This window comes from Diabrotica virgifera, chromosome 3 (genome assembly GCF_917563875.1).
Source record: "Diabrotica virgifera virgifera chromosome 3, PGI_DIABVI_V3a".
Taxonomy (NCBI): Eukaryota; Metazoa; Arthropoda; class Insecta; order Coleoptera; family Chrysomelidae; genus Diabrotica; species Diabrotica virgifera.
The window spans coordinates 23,263,878-23,275,944 of record NC_065445.1 but is presented as its reverse complement, the minus strand read 5'-3'; the positions used below and the strand labels follow the sequence as shown (position 1 = coordinate 23,275,944).

At 35.7% G+C, this 12,067-nt stretch overlaps 1 protein-coding gene across 2 annotated transcripts in view; it reads left to right on the top strand.

Moving 5' to 3' along the window:
• The first annotated feature begins 10,718 nt into the window (after nucleotides 1-10,718).
• LOC114329819 (L-lactate dehydrogenase) overlaps nucleotides 10,719-12,067 on the top strand; it is an 85,828-nt gene continuing 84,479 nt past the window's right edge. For both annotated transcript variants that reach the window (XM_050646375.1, XM_050646377.1), the window contains exon 1: nucleotides 10,719-11,150. The gene's annotated coding sequence lies outside the window, so the exon portion shown is untranslated. The remainder of the gene's footprint in view (nucleotides 11,151-12,067) is intronic.

Sequence of the window (12,067 nt, the reverse complement as noted above, 5' to 3'; positions counted from 1 at the left end):
TAGACGATTCAATATATCCCTCGGCCACGTTGGAGGATTTCCATCCTCCATGTCTCTTCAGCACGTCTATTGTTGCTCCCGAATCAGCTAACAAAGACGCAGATGTGCGTCTAAAACAATGTCCCGTATAAGACGTCGCATTTTCTAATTTCAAGAAAGCTGCTATTTGCCGTGGAATTGTACCAAACATGTTTTTTCCTACTACTCGCGTAGTACATTCTTTGTTGATGTATTGAACAAAAAATTTTGAATGAGTTGTCCCTGTCTTTCGCAATGCCACATATTTCCGAAATATCGCCACAAAACTGATGGCACTGTTTTCTGAATTTTTGATCACAAAATTTCGGTCAATTTTATTTTTGGTGTTTCTAATCGCAATTAGGAAGGAATCGCCCAAATCTCTCACATCGTCGATTTCTAAATCAACCAACTCTTTTCCACGACAAGCTCCCGCAACGCCCAAAATAAGTGCAACCTACAAAAAAATTGATTTCTTAAAATTTCTGAATATAAACAAATTTCCAAATTTACCTTAAGCATTAAATATTTATCATCCGGAGCCTCCCGTAAGAACTGATCTACCTGCTCAGACGTGAGAATTCTTGACTTCTTTGGCTTAAATCCCTCATTTCTTCTCTTCAAAAAAGCTAATAATTTTGGAAATTTACTTATATCAATATCTTCTCTAATGTTAATAACCGATTTCAGCATTGAGTAATGTGCCCAGAGAGTTGAGGCACAAACCGCTTTTGATTTATCATCGAAGTAGACTAACAGCGCATTTTCAGTAGGTTGTCTCACATTTTTTAAGCGGCACCACTTTTTAAAAGCATCGTACTGCTGCTCGTATAGTTTTCTAGATTTCGGTGGTAACAATTCTTCACCTACTTCGGCTGCTCTTTTATCAATATCAGATACACCTTCTTCACTCATGATACCAATAATTATCAATAACAATGTTTCTTTACAATGACACTAGTAATGACAATGTTTCTAAATTATAACTGTCACAACGCAATGTTACTATGGTAACTTATTTTAAAGACAGTTTATTAAATGAGTTGAAGAGAGAAAAAACTGATTGAAATTATTGAAATAATTAATAAAATCATACCGGAAGTACGAAAAGTATCGTATATACCTTGCGACTGAAGTACATTTAATCCTTCAGGTAAATTATGGCCCTCCCTGCGGTCGGGCCATAAACTTTACCTTCAGGATTAAATGTACTACTTCAGTCCCGCGGTATATAATGTACTATTTCAGGGAATTAAATTTTAGGTATTATTTTATTGCTTTGTGAAAACCACCTCTATTGTAAAAATTTTCAAAATCCGAACTTGTTTTTTTAATAAATTCAATCTTTGTAACATAACGTTTCTCCTTTTCTTTTGCTCTTCACTTTTTGTTGGGGATCTCTCTTACTTTTTAGGTATCGGGCGTAGCTCATCCCTCTGGGCGGCCCTGGTCTCGAGGGATCTTTTTAGAATGTTTAATACGTTGTAATTTTATGTCTCCCCTCTTGTCTCGCTCGTTCTTTATTCTGGGCTATTTACATTTTTTCGGTATTTTGGGCGTACCTAGGGCCTAGGGCATGTTCTTAGTGAATACCGGCAAAGAATTCTTCAGCTTATCATGAAAGGTAAAATCGAAGGCTCAAGCACATTCGCGATTGGACAAGAATATGCAGTGCCAAACAACTATTCTGGATTAGTTGAAGACCATGAACCATGAAAATAGTCACCTAACGTTGATGGCTCTAAGAGACCGCTTCTACACTATCGGGTCTAGTGCAAATCAATGGTTTGCAGAATATGGAAGACCAATTATTGGGATACGAACAATAATCTATTAATCTATGGAATGGGGTTCTCATTAGTGACGAATATCGACTTTGTTTAGGAATCCATGATGACCGAGACAAATTCAGAAGACCACGTATTGAAAGACGAAATCCACAATTTTCATCGACTAGTACCATACCTAGTGATGTAAAATTTCCGGGAAGATTCAAACCCCGGAAAGTTCCCGGAAACTTTCCGGGAATATTGTAAATTTTCGGAAACTTATGGAAATATTGCATTTTTATTCAAATTAATATAATAAATTATACAAATCAGTAGTTAGCTTTACTTATTGTTGTGGTATTACGACTAACTACAGAAAAAATCTGGTAAAATTAAATGTCCAGAAATACTTACTAAAAATTTATTTAACTTAATTAAAAAATACTCTGAATATTTGTTATTAGTCATTATAATTTAAAAATAAAAAAGTTATTTTATTTAAAAAAATATTAAAATGCAGCTATACACTGCATAGCTAATATGCTCTTCACCAGTGAGGCTTTGTCCTGTTAAAGAATCAAGTAAGTTTGCAGCATAGTGCAAAGGCTTCACTGCCATTTCTTTTTTAATTTAGATAAGCATTCCTTCTCCTCAGACTTGCTGATTGGAAGTAGTGGAATATTCTCGGTAAAAATATTTTCTGTATTCTTAAATGCCTCGACAACCTGTGGGATATTTTAAACATATTGCCTTCCAATAAAGTACCTAATCCATTTCACAATTGGTGTTAGAGCAACTGCTACTTTTTGCAACTTTATCCAAAATATTTCTTCATCCAGACAGTTAGTTCTGTTTAAAATTCCGTGAAAATTTTAAATTTTTTCCCTCTATGACCGTAAGTATCGGTAAAGCACTTTTAGACGCAATAATGTTATTTATACAATTAAGGATTGAACATCATCTAGTTTTTAAAAGAAGTTTTAATGATATTAGAACTTTATTATAGTTTTGAATTTTTTCTTTTTATTTATTATTTTTCTTCTGAAATACTCCCATGCATTATACCTATACTACAATCACAATAAAAAATCACTACAAATAAACAAACAAAGACACATTGAATGTTCGAGGAGGACTTTGATGATTTGGAAGATTGTTGGGAAATTGATGATTTGGGAAATTATGATTTACAATATTTATGTACATTGTAAATCCCAAATCATGGTTTGCAAATTTTATACATTGTAAATCATGATTCGGGAGTACTCCTCTTAACATTCAACGTGTCTTAGTTTGTTTATTTCTAGTGCATCTTTATTGTGATTTTATATAGTTTAGGCATTTTTAGTATAAAAATAATGAAAGTAATGATCAAATCAATGTTCCACTTGGCAGTGGTATAGGTTCGCCGGCCGTGTGAATTAAATATCACTACTTCAATGTAAATTCAAATTATGTCACTGACTCTTATGTCCAAAAGGCTCTTGGAAATATTCTCAAAAGTTCTCGGAAATATTATGGAAAGTTCTCGGAAACGTTCTTGAAAATTCTCGGAAATATTCTCGAGAATTTTCCATTGAAAGTTTCCGGGAATATTCGCGGTCAGGAGAATATTTCCATTTTTTATAGGTGAATATTCTCGGAAACTTTCCAATGTTCGCGAATATTCGCTTGGAAATATTCTCGACTTACATCACTAACCATACCCTACTTTTGTCGACTAGTATCATACCTCCTACCCTACCTTTAGGTTGGGATGGATGCTACTAGTTAAGTCGCGGTCGATGATGTCGACAGCACATAGCAAGGAGGTTACCTGCGCTGCTCAATCGAACTAGAACCACTATTAAGTGAAGTAGCTGATGAAACTTAAAAGACAAAAAGATTGTGCTTTTCCTATGTTGTATCAGTAAGTGATGATAGTGATGAAATGTCAGCTGTCACCAAGTGGTGACTGATAGGGTAATATACCCAATAGTGCATCAGAGTCTTGTCCCACAATACGAAAGAGAACTGCACAATTGCTATCAGATCCTTCTTCATATTTAGCACTTGAAATTCAAAAATAAACTGACTACGCAAAATAGATTGTAGGTAGCAACTCGAGTAACTACCGTAGCGCACGAAATGGCAGGGGACAGGGGAATGACAACTTGGGTTTGAACGCACCAATCACAGGAAAGCATCGCAGTAGGCACCTATGTAAAAACAAACTCATTTGAATTTCAAAAGCATCGATGTAAACCTCCTGGATGGCATCGCGAAATCGTGCTAAACCTTCACCGCTACTTACCTGCTCTGTTCTCTACCATTCACTACAATGTGTTTGTTTTAAGCGGGCTCCACACTCTCGGCGAAGTTACTTCGTCAAAGTTGACCGAAGTCCGAAGTACCTCTCTACACACTCGTTTTACTTCGCGAGGAAGTGCGATACCGACAAAGAGCGGTGCGATACCGACAAAGATCCCTTTGACTCGGACGCGCCAGACCGACAGAGAATGGAAGTAGAACGAAGTGAGGCAAAGTTGCACAAGGTGGCCGTCTACACTCTCGTACTTTTTGAACCTTGATCGACTTCGGCGAAAGTGTGGAGCTCACATTACAATGTAATGGATGTAGACATCGACCGCGATCGCGACCACCACCTCCACCGCGACCCACTTGTTCTGTTTTTACCCTTAGACGCTCCCACATCTAATTTTTCAACAGAATAACGCACGTCAATTTAGACTCTTTTGCCCTGGCTCCCGAGATTCTCAAGGCTGCGTCTCACCATCAAATAATTTGATCAAACAGTTTGAGCAAACTCCGGAAGTACGTCAAAGTGACGTCACAATTGCAGTTTTTTTGAAATTCTAAAAATCTGTGCTCTCACTATCAGTCTAGTTTGATCAAATTTTTTGTATTGAGTTGTCTAACTTGTTTGTACTTTATTTAAAATTAAAATTTTTCATTATTATCCACAATGAACACTCAGGATGTGACGTCACTAACTGTCACTTTCAGTTTGCTCAAACCAGTTTGATCAAATTATTTGATGGTGGGACGCGGCCTTCAGATATATCCTCAATTGAACACTTGTGGGACATGCTGGATTGGTGACTTCTTTAGAGCGTCCTTCTCAATGGTACAAAATAACCTAAGAGGATATTCACCATCTAATCAAAATCAAAATTGAATGGAGTTATCCCTATCCCTGTAAGTTGTTTTAATCATATTGAAATTGTGATCGCCTGATTATTTTGTCACCCTGTATAATAAATTGTATGAAATATTTTCAAAATATAATCAATTTTAATTGGTGTGCTGATTTCTATGTTACTTATTAGTATATGTTAGTTATACATTTATTATCTAATGTGGAACCTTCTATTGCTTTAAAAGATTTAACCATGGGTTGTTAAATGAATATGACCTTACATAACGGTAAAGCATCAGATAAAACGTAAATGGACGGTACTATCTTGCCTGTATCTAGACACGATGACCAGATTTATCTGGAATTTAAGTAGATACTCTTATCCTTATGACTCACAAATTGCAATAAAATATGTTTGTTAAACAATTTTGCAAATATTTTCTCGAAATATTATTTATAGCATGTGAAAAATTTTGTTTGCTAATCATAAGATAATCTTAATCTTGGTACTTTTATGCCACGAGCAGATCCGTTGCAATCTGTCGATAACGATAACGAGACTATTTGATGATGATAGAGAGGTAAAATACTAGAAAAACCACAAGAGCACAAAGGACCGAGAATGACAGAATTAGAACAAGCGATTAGAAATGCAAATAAAATTAAAAAGCGTATGTCCAAATGAGATTTGCGCTGAGCTAATTAAATACTTCTTCTTCTTCAGATGCAAATCTACTAGTGGATGTAACGATCACAGTTTCCATTAACTTTTCATCAACATCATTCTCTTTGCCTTATCCTTATGCGGGGCCGGCTTCCCTAATTGCATTTCTCCACACCATTCTATCTTGGGTCACATCAATGTTAATCCCCTTTACCAACATGTCCTGCCTTATCGTCTCCCCCCAGGTCTTCTTTGGTCTTCCTCTCCTACTCCTTCCAGGAATCTGCACTTCAGCTATTCTTCCTATTAGATAATTAACGTCTCGATGTTGAACATAACCACACCATCTCAACCTATGCTCTTTCCATTACCTAACTCTTTGTTTCTTGCAATATGTATCAGAGATTGTATGTCGTTAATATCTGTCCATTGCCTATATTTCGGAGTCAGGACATTTTCTTACGTTCCATTTCCATTCCTCTCTTGCCTTCAATTTTACTCTCGATAAAGTTGAAGGAACTGGTATTTATCATTTCGGATGATGTGACCCAGATACGCCGTTTTCCTTTTCTTGATGTTTTCGAAAAGTTGGCGTTCTTGGTTTAAGGACATCTACATTTGTGACTTTCGTCGTCCATGGTTTCCTTAGGATACGGCGATAAAGCCACATTTTGAAGGCTTCTAATTTATTTATGTCCCTCGTTTTGAGTGTCCAGCCCTCTACTCCCTATATCAGCACCGACCATACGTAGCACTTAGTAAACCTTAGTCTCAGTTAAAGATCGAACTCTGAACAGGTCAGTACCTTCCTGAATTTTACGAAAGCTTGTCGAGCTTACTCAATGCAACCGTTGATTTCCCTGTCCGATGCCCAGTCTTCAAAAACTCATGTTCCTAGGTATTTAAATTTGCTCACTCTTTCAATGGACTTGGTATCCAGTGTTATGGTGAAGATTTCAAATGCATCCTGTTTCTGAAGATGATCACGAATTTGGTTCTTTTGGCATTAATGTCTAATCCCATTCCGATTATTCCGAGTAAAAATTTCGATGCCCACGAAATGGTAAGTACGCCTTTTCTATCGACTTTCCCCCAAATATTCCAGTTGAAAAATAGTGTCCAGTAATATTTTTTCACCCTATAACTCATTTTAAAGAGAGATATCGTTATGTCTTTTTTGATTACATAATTATATTCACCAATGACAAGCGATTCTTCTTCTTTAAGTTCCATCTTCTATCGAAGGTTGGAAATCATCATGGCAATGCGGACCCTGTTGACTGCCGCTCTAAATAGCTCTGTACTACTGCATTCGAACTATTCCCGTAAGTTCTTAGCCAGGATGTTCGTCGTCTTCCCACATTTCGCTTTCCTCGGATTTTACCTGGCATAATAAGTTGTAATAATGAATATTTTTGCCCTCTCATCACATGTCCCAAGTACTCAAGTTTTCGTCTTTTGATAGTTAGTATTATTTCCGGTTGATTTCAGTGGCGGCTCGTATAACTTTAGGAAGGTAGTGCCAGAATCCGGGCAGCTGCCTAAATTTTTTGTGGCGGTTTTACGACATGGTCAAAAAGGATATAAAATATAAATAAAAAAAAATAGGCGCAGATATTTTCATCTTATATCTATATATTTACTATTTTTGGGATGCCAAAAAATTTATCAAAATTTATCAAAACAGTTCCGTAAATTAAGTAATTAGCAATAAAATAAATTCAACTTACCACCAGTATTTACTGCTGATGTACTTTTTTTTTTGTTTTTTTCATCACTAGGTGGGGAATCTGCAAACAGACGTCGGAGGTAAACATTTCCAACAGTGCTGGGTTCCTGAGCTGAAACCTCATCAGTGTCACGTCGACCAGTTTGGCCCTAAATCGGACCTCCCTGCCCTCCGTAACTCCGATGTGGCCGGGACCAGCTAAACCCCACCCCTCTCATACTAGGGCATCAGGGTGGAATCGCCCGTTAGGGCATGACTTCTCCCCGATGTCCTTCTTTTGCCCGATTCTCAGTCGCTCGTCATCACGCATCAGCTTCCGTCTCTCACACTCATCGACCAAAATTCAAAGGCGGCAAATTTATTCAAATGGAATTGTTTCAATGTTCACGCTTCCAAGCCATAAAGAAGAGTAGAGAACACGTAACATCGAAGCATCCTTAGGCCTAGTTCTAACCTTATATCCCGACAACAAACCTTTTAAGTTTAATGAATGATGCACGTGCTATTTCAATACGTGTCTTAATTTCTTTGGTTTGGTCTATATTTGATGTTATCCATGTTCCTAAGTGTTTGCAGTTGTCCACACTCTCAATTACAGTATCTTCAATAGTTAGTTGGATGTTTGCGTGTGCTGATTTAGTCATGATCATGCATGTAGTTTTCTTTAAATACGTCTTCAGTCCGTACTCATGACAGCGTTCATTAAGGCGTTGCATTACGTTCTGTAAATCATTGTTGTTATCCGTTATTATTACTGTATCGTCTGCAAAACGTAAGTTGTTCAAAACTTCTCCATTGATAGATATACCTTCTATTGAATCTAAGAGCTCTTCTTGAAATACCGCTTCACTGTATACATTGAAAAGTAGTGGAGACAGCACGTAACCCTGACGGACTCTTCTCTGTATTTTGATATCTTGGGTGTCCTGGTTGTCAACTCTTACCTTGGCAGTTTGATTCCAATATATATTAGATATAATTTTCATATCACGACTGTCAATATTTTTGTTTTTTAATATATCTACAAGCTTTTTATGTTTAACTTTATCAAATGCCTTTTCAAACTCTACAAAACATAAGTACATATCCTGATTCATGTCCATGCATCTCTGGGCCAGCACATTCAAGCCGAACAAAGCATCTCGTGTGCTCATACCATTTGTAAAGCCAAATTGTGTGTCACTGACTTCATATTCGGGAGTTTTAACAATTCTCCTGTGTATTATTTTCAAAAATGTTTTAAGTGTGTGACTTAAAGATATTGTTCTGTGATCCGAGCAGGTTGTTGCACTTGACTTTTTGGGAATTGCCACAAAGGTCGATTGCAGCCATTGTCTGGGGATTGTGACAGTCTGATATATTAGATTGATTAAAGAGTTCAACCATTACATCAATACCATCTTCATCAATAAGTTTTAATAATTCGATAGGCACATCATCTGATCCAGTAGCTTTACCCACTTTCGTGTTATTAATGGCATAGATGACTTCTTCTCTTAATATTGGTGGTCCGGTATCCTCTGTGATTTCTAATGATAGTTCTCCTCTTTCATCATTAAAGAGTTGTTGGATGTAATTGGTCCGTAACACAATCTCTCCTTCACATCAGTAATAATATCCCCTTTATACAAACGATTATGTATGTATAATCAATTTCACTAATCGTAAAATGATTGTATATTTGGATGTAAAATATTTCATTGTACACATTGTCATTATAACTACATCCTGTAGTTCATATAGGTATAATAATATATTGTTAGTTCGATATATTGGAGATGATTCGTATAAAGAAAAATCAAAATTGTATAAATGACAAGACAGACATGAAGGATCTCTCCAATATTTACCACAATTTAATACAATGATTTTGTTTTATAAATGTACCATTAGCAGATATTTTAAGTACCTATGTTTTCAAAAGTCAAATATCAAGGTAAAGGTTTAGCATTCTATCACAAAAAGTGCAGATTTAAATTGAGGGCGGATACCTAGATATATTGTAGTGTTTATGTAGGTATTATTAATTAAAGTACTTATTGAAAATGGCAAATAGCCAAAACGTTTAAGCAATAATAAAGTGTTTTATTTACAACAGACTGGCAAATCCAGGAACAGAATAAACCTATAACACCTTTTGCGTCTTTTTATGAGTTCATAATAGTTATTTATAAAACAGTTCGTAAAGTATGCTTTTTGCGACAGCGGGGCGAGTGCTATACATCGCGTAAGTTCGCAAAAAGTACTTCACGCACAGTTTCATACAATATTTTATCTACGATAAAAAAATTTTAAAAACTGTAACTTTTCGTCACTGGAATTCATTTCTATTCTACAATTTTTAGAACTTTGACATTTAAAAATTCTAACTTCTTTCAAACCACAAAACTGTCAAAACTTTTGTTGTAATTTATTGCTCATTTTGGCATCACCATGACAACGCGAAAGTTAAGGATATTTGATTATATGAAAGTGTGCGAAAAAGTAAATCCCATTTAAAATACATTGTTACTTCACGCACACTTTAAAACCTTCACGCACTGCTATTATATATTTCTGGATCCCGCGTATGAAAAAAAGTTGATTAATAGCAAGCTGAAAATTTGTTAATAGCTTAAGCGTGTCTAGTCGGACAAACTTTGATATATAGGAACACTGGAACAGGGGAAGTTTTAATCGTGGAACAGGTTAAAAATTTGGAACGGTCAGACCACGAAAACGTCAGATGTATTTTGTCCGACAGAACTTCCAATTGATTTGTTACCCTTTCATTAAACTCTCATGCAAAAATCAGGCTGCTATTTATCACCAAATGGGAATTATAATGAGTGGAACACGTAGAATATGTCAAATGACAGGAATTATGACAGGCAGTCTGATTTTTGCATGAGAGTTTAATCTCTGTTCGGAGAGTTTAAGTCTGTTCTGTCGGACAAAATACATGTGCCGATTTCGTGGTCTAACCGTTCCAAATTTTTAACCTGTTCCACAGTTAAAACGTCCCCTGTTCCAGTGTTCCCATATATTAAAGTTTGTCCGACTAGACACCCTTAATCTATTAACAAATTTTCAGCATGCTATTAATCAACTTTTTTTCATACGCGGGATCCAGACCTATATCTATAATGACAGTTTTCACAAACTAAAAACTTATACATATATAACATAGAGTAGATAAACTAATTTTTTGTAGACATATCGACCAATAACAAATGATTAGAATCAATTTTTCTAACCGTACAATAATTGTATATTTGGATGCACACATTTATAACTACATCCTGTAGATAATATACTACAAAGAGCACATGCGTAAAAGTTCGTTAAAAAGTGAATGAACGGAAGAAGGATGGGGACAAGGTGTACATGCCGAAACGCACGATCACATCGCCTTGTACTCGTATTCTGTATCTGTATTATTTCACATTGAAAGCAAACATGACATCATATAAAATGCAACGGTACATTCGTGTAAATGCAAGATATATTGTGCAATCTCCTACGATGAAATGTATTGTTAAAGTGACAAAGAAAATAAAGCTTCGTATTATCTAGGAAAGCAGATGTGTTTGACAACTTCATAATATTTTGGCGCTTTTCTTTTACAACCCTTTTACGCAATCTTGCGCGTCGCGTGAGTCAGCTTCTCTAGGGAGTTCCAGCATTTCATGGAAAGCGAAAGTGGAGACACGAGACACGCACTCGCGCGCATGCGTGCGGTGTTCCACCGATGTTTTAAATGAAGTTAAGGTCACCTTGATTCCAGTAAAAGTTCAAAGCTTTTGCGGGATAACGTTGCCAGTGTTGTGCTCGTGTTTTTTCAGTTCGCCGGTAAGTTTTTGAGCTTTCGTTTATATTTACTTTTTGGCGATAAAGAGAAGGTTGATCAATTTAATCGTGTATTATTGCTAACGAGACAGTTAATTTGAAGATAATAATTGCTTTTAAATAGGGATAATGCAGATAATTATTAAATCGCTTTATACATTTATTACTGTTACAGGTGCGTTAATTTTTTTTACAAAACGGTCTATAAATTTTACTGGACTACAAATAATTGATACCTATGCATTTTTTCTATTTTCTGTATTGCTTGATTACCAAAAAATATCTACCTAATTTGAAACTATACTTGGTAGACAGTAAATACAGGGTGTAACAAAAATACAGGTCATAAATGAAATCACATATTCTGGGACGAAAAATAAATCGATTGAACCTAACTTACCTTAGTACAAATGTGCACGTAAAAAAAGTTATAGCTCTTTGAAGTTGCAAAATGAAAATCGATTTTTTCCGATATATCGAAAACTAAGAGATTTTTTATTGAAAATGCACATGTGGCAATGTTATGGCAGGAACATCGTACAAAAAAATTATAGTGAAATTTGTGCACCCCATAAAATTTTTATGGGGGTTTTGTTCCCTTAAAAACACCCAAACTTTTGTGTACGTTCCAATTAAATTTTTTTTGTGGTATCGTTGGTTAAAACTTAATGTTTTTAAAACTTTTTTGCCTCTTAGTACTTTTTCGATAAGCCAGTTTTAATCGAGATGCGGCTTCATTTTCAATATCTTTCCTGCCATAAGAATGCCCCATGTCCATTTTCAATAAAACATCTTTTATAGTTTTCGATATTGAAAAAAAATCGATTTTTATTTTATAAGTTCAAAGGGCTGTAACTTTTTTATGGGCACATTTGTACTAAGGTAAGTTAAGTTCAATCAATCTATTTTGGGTCCCAAAA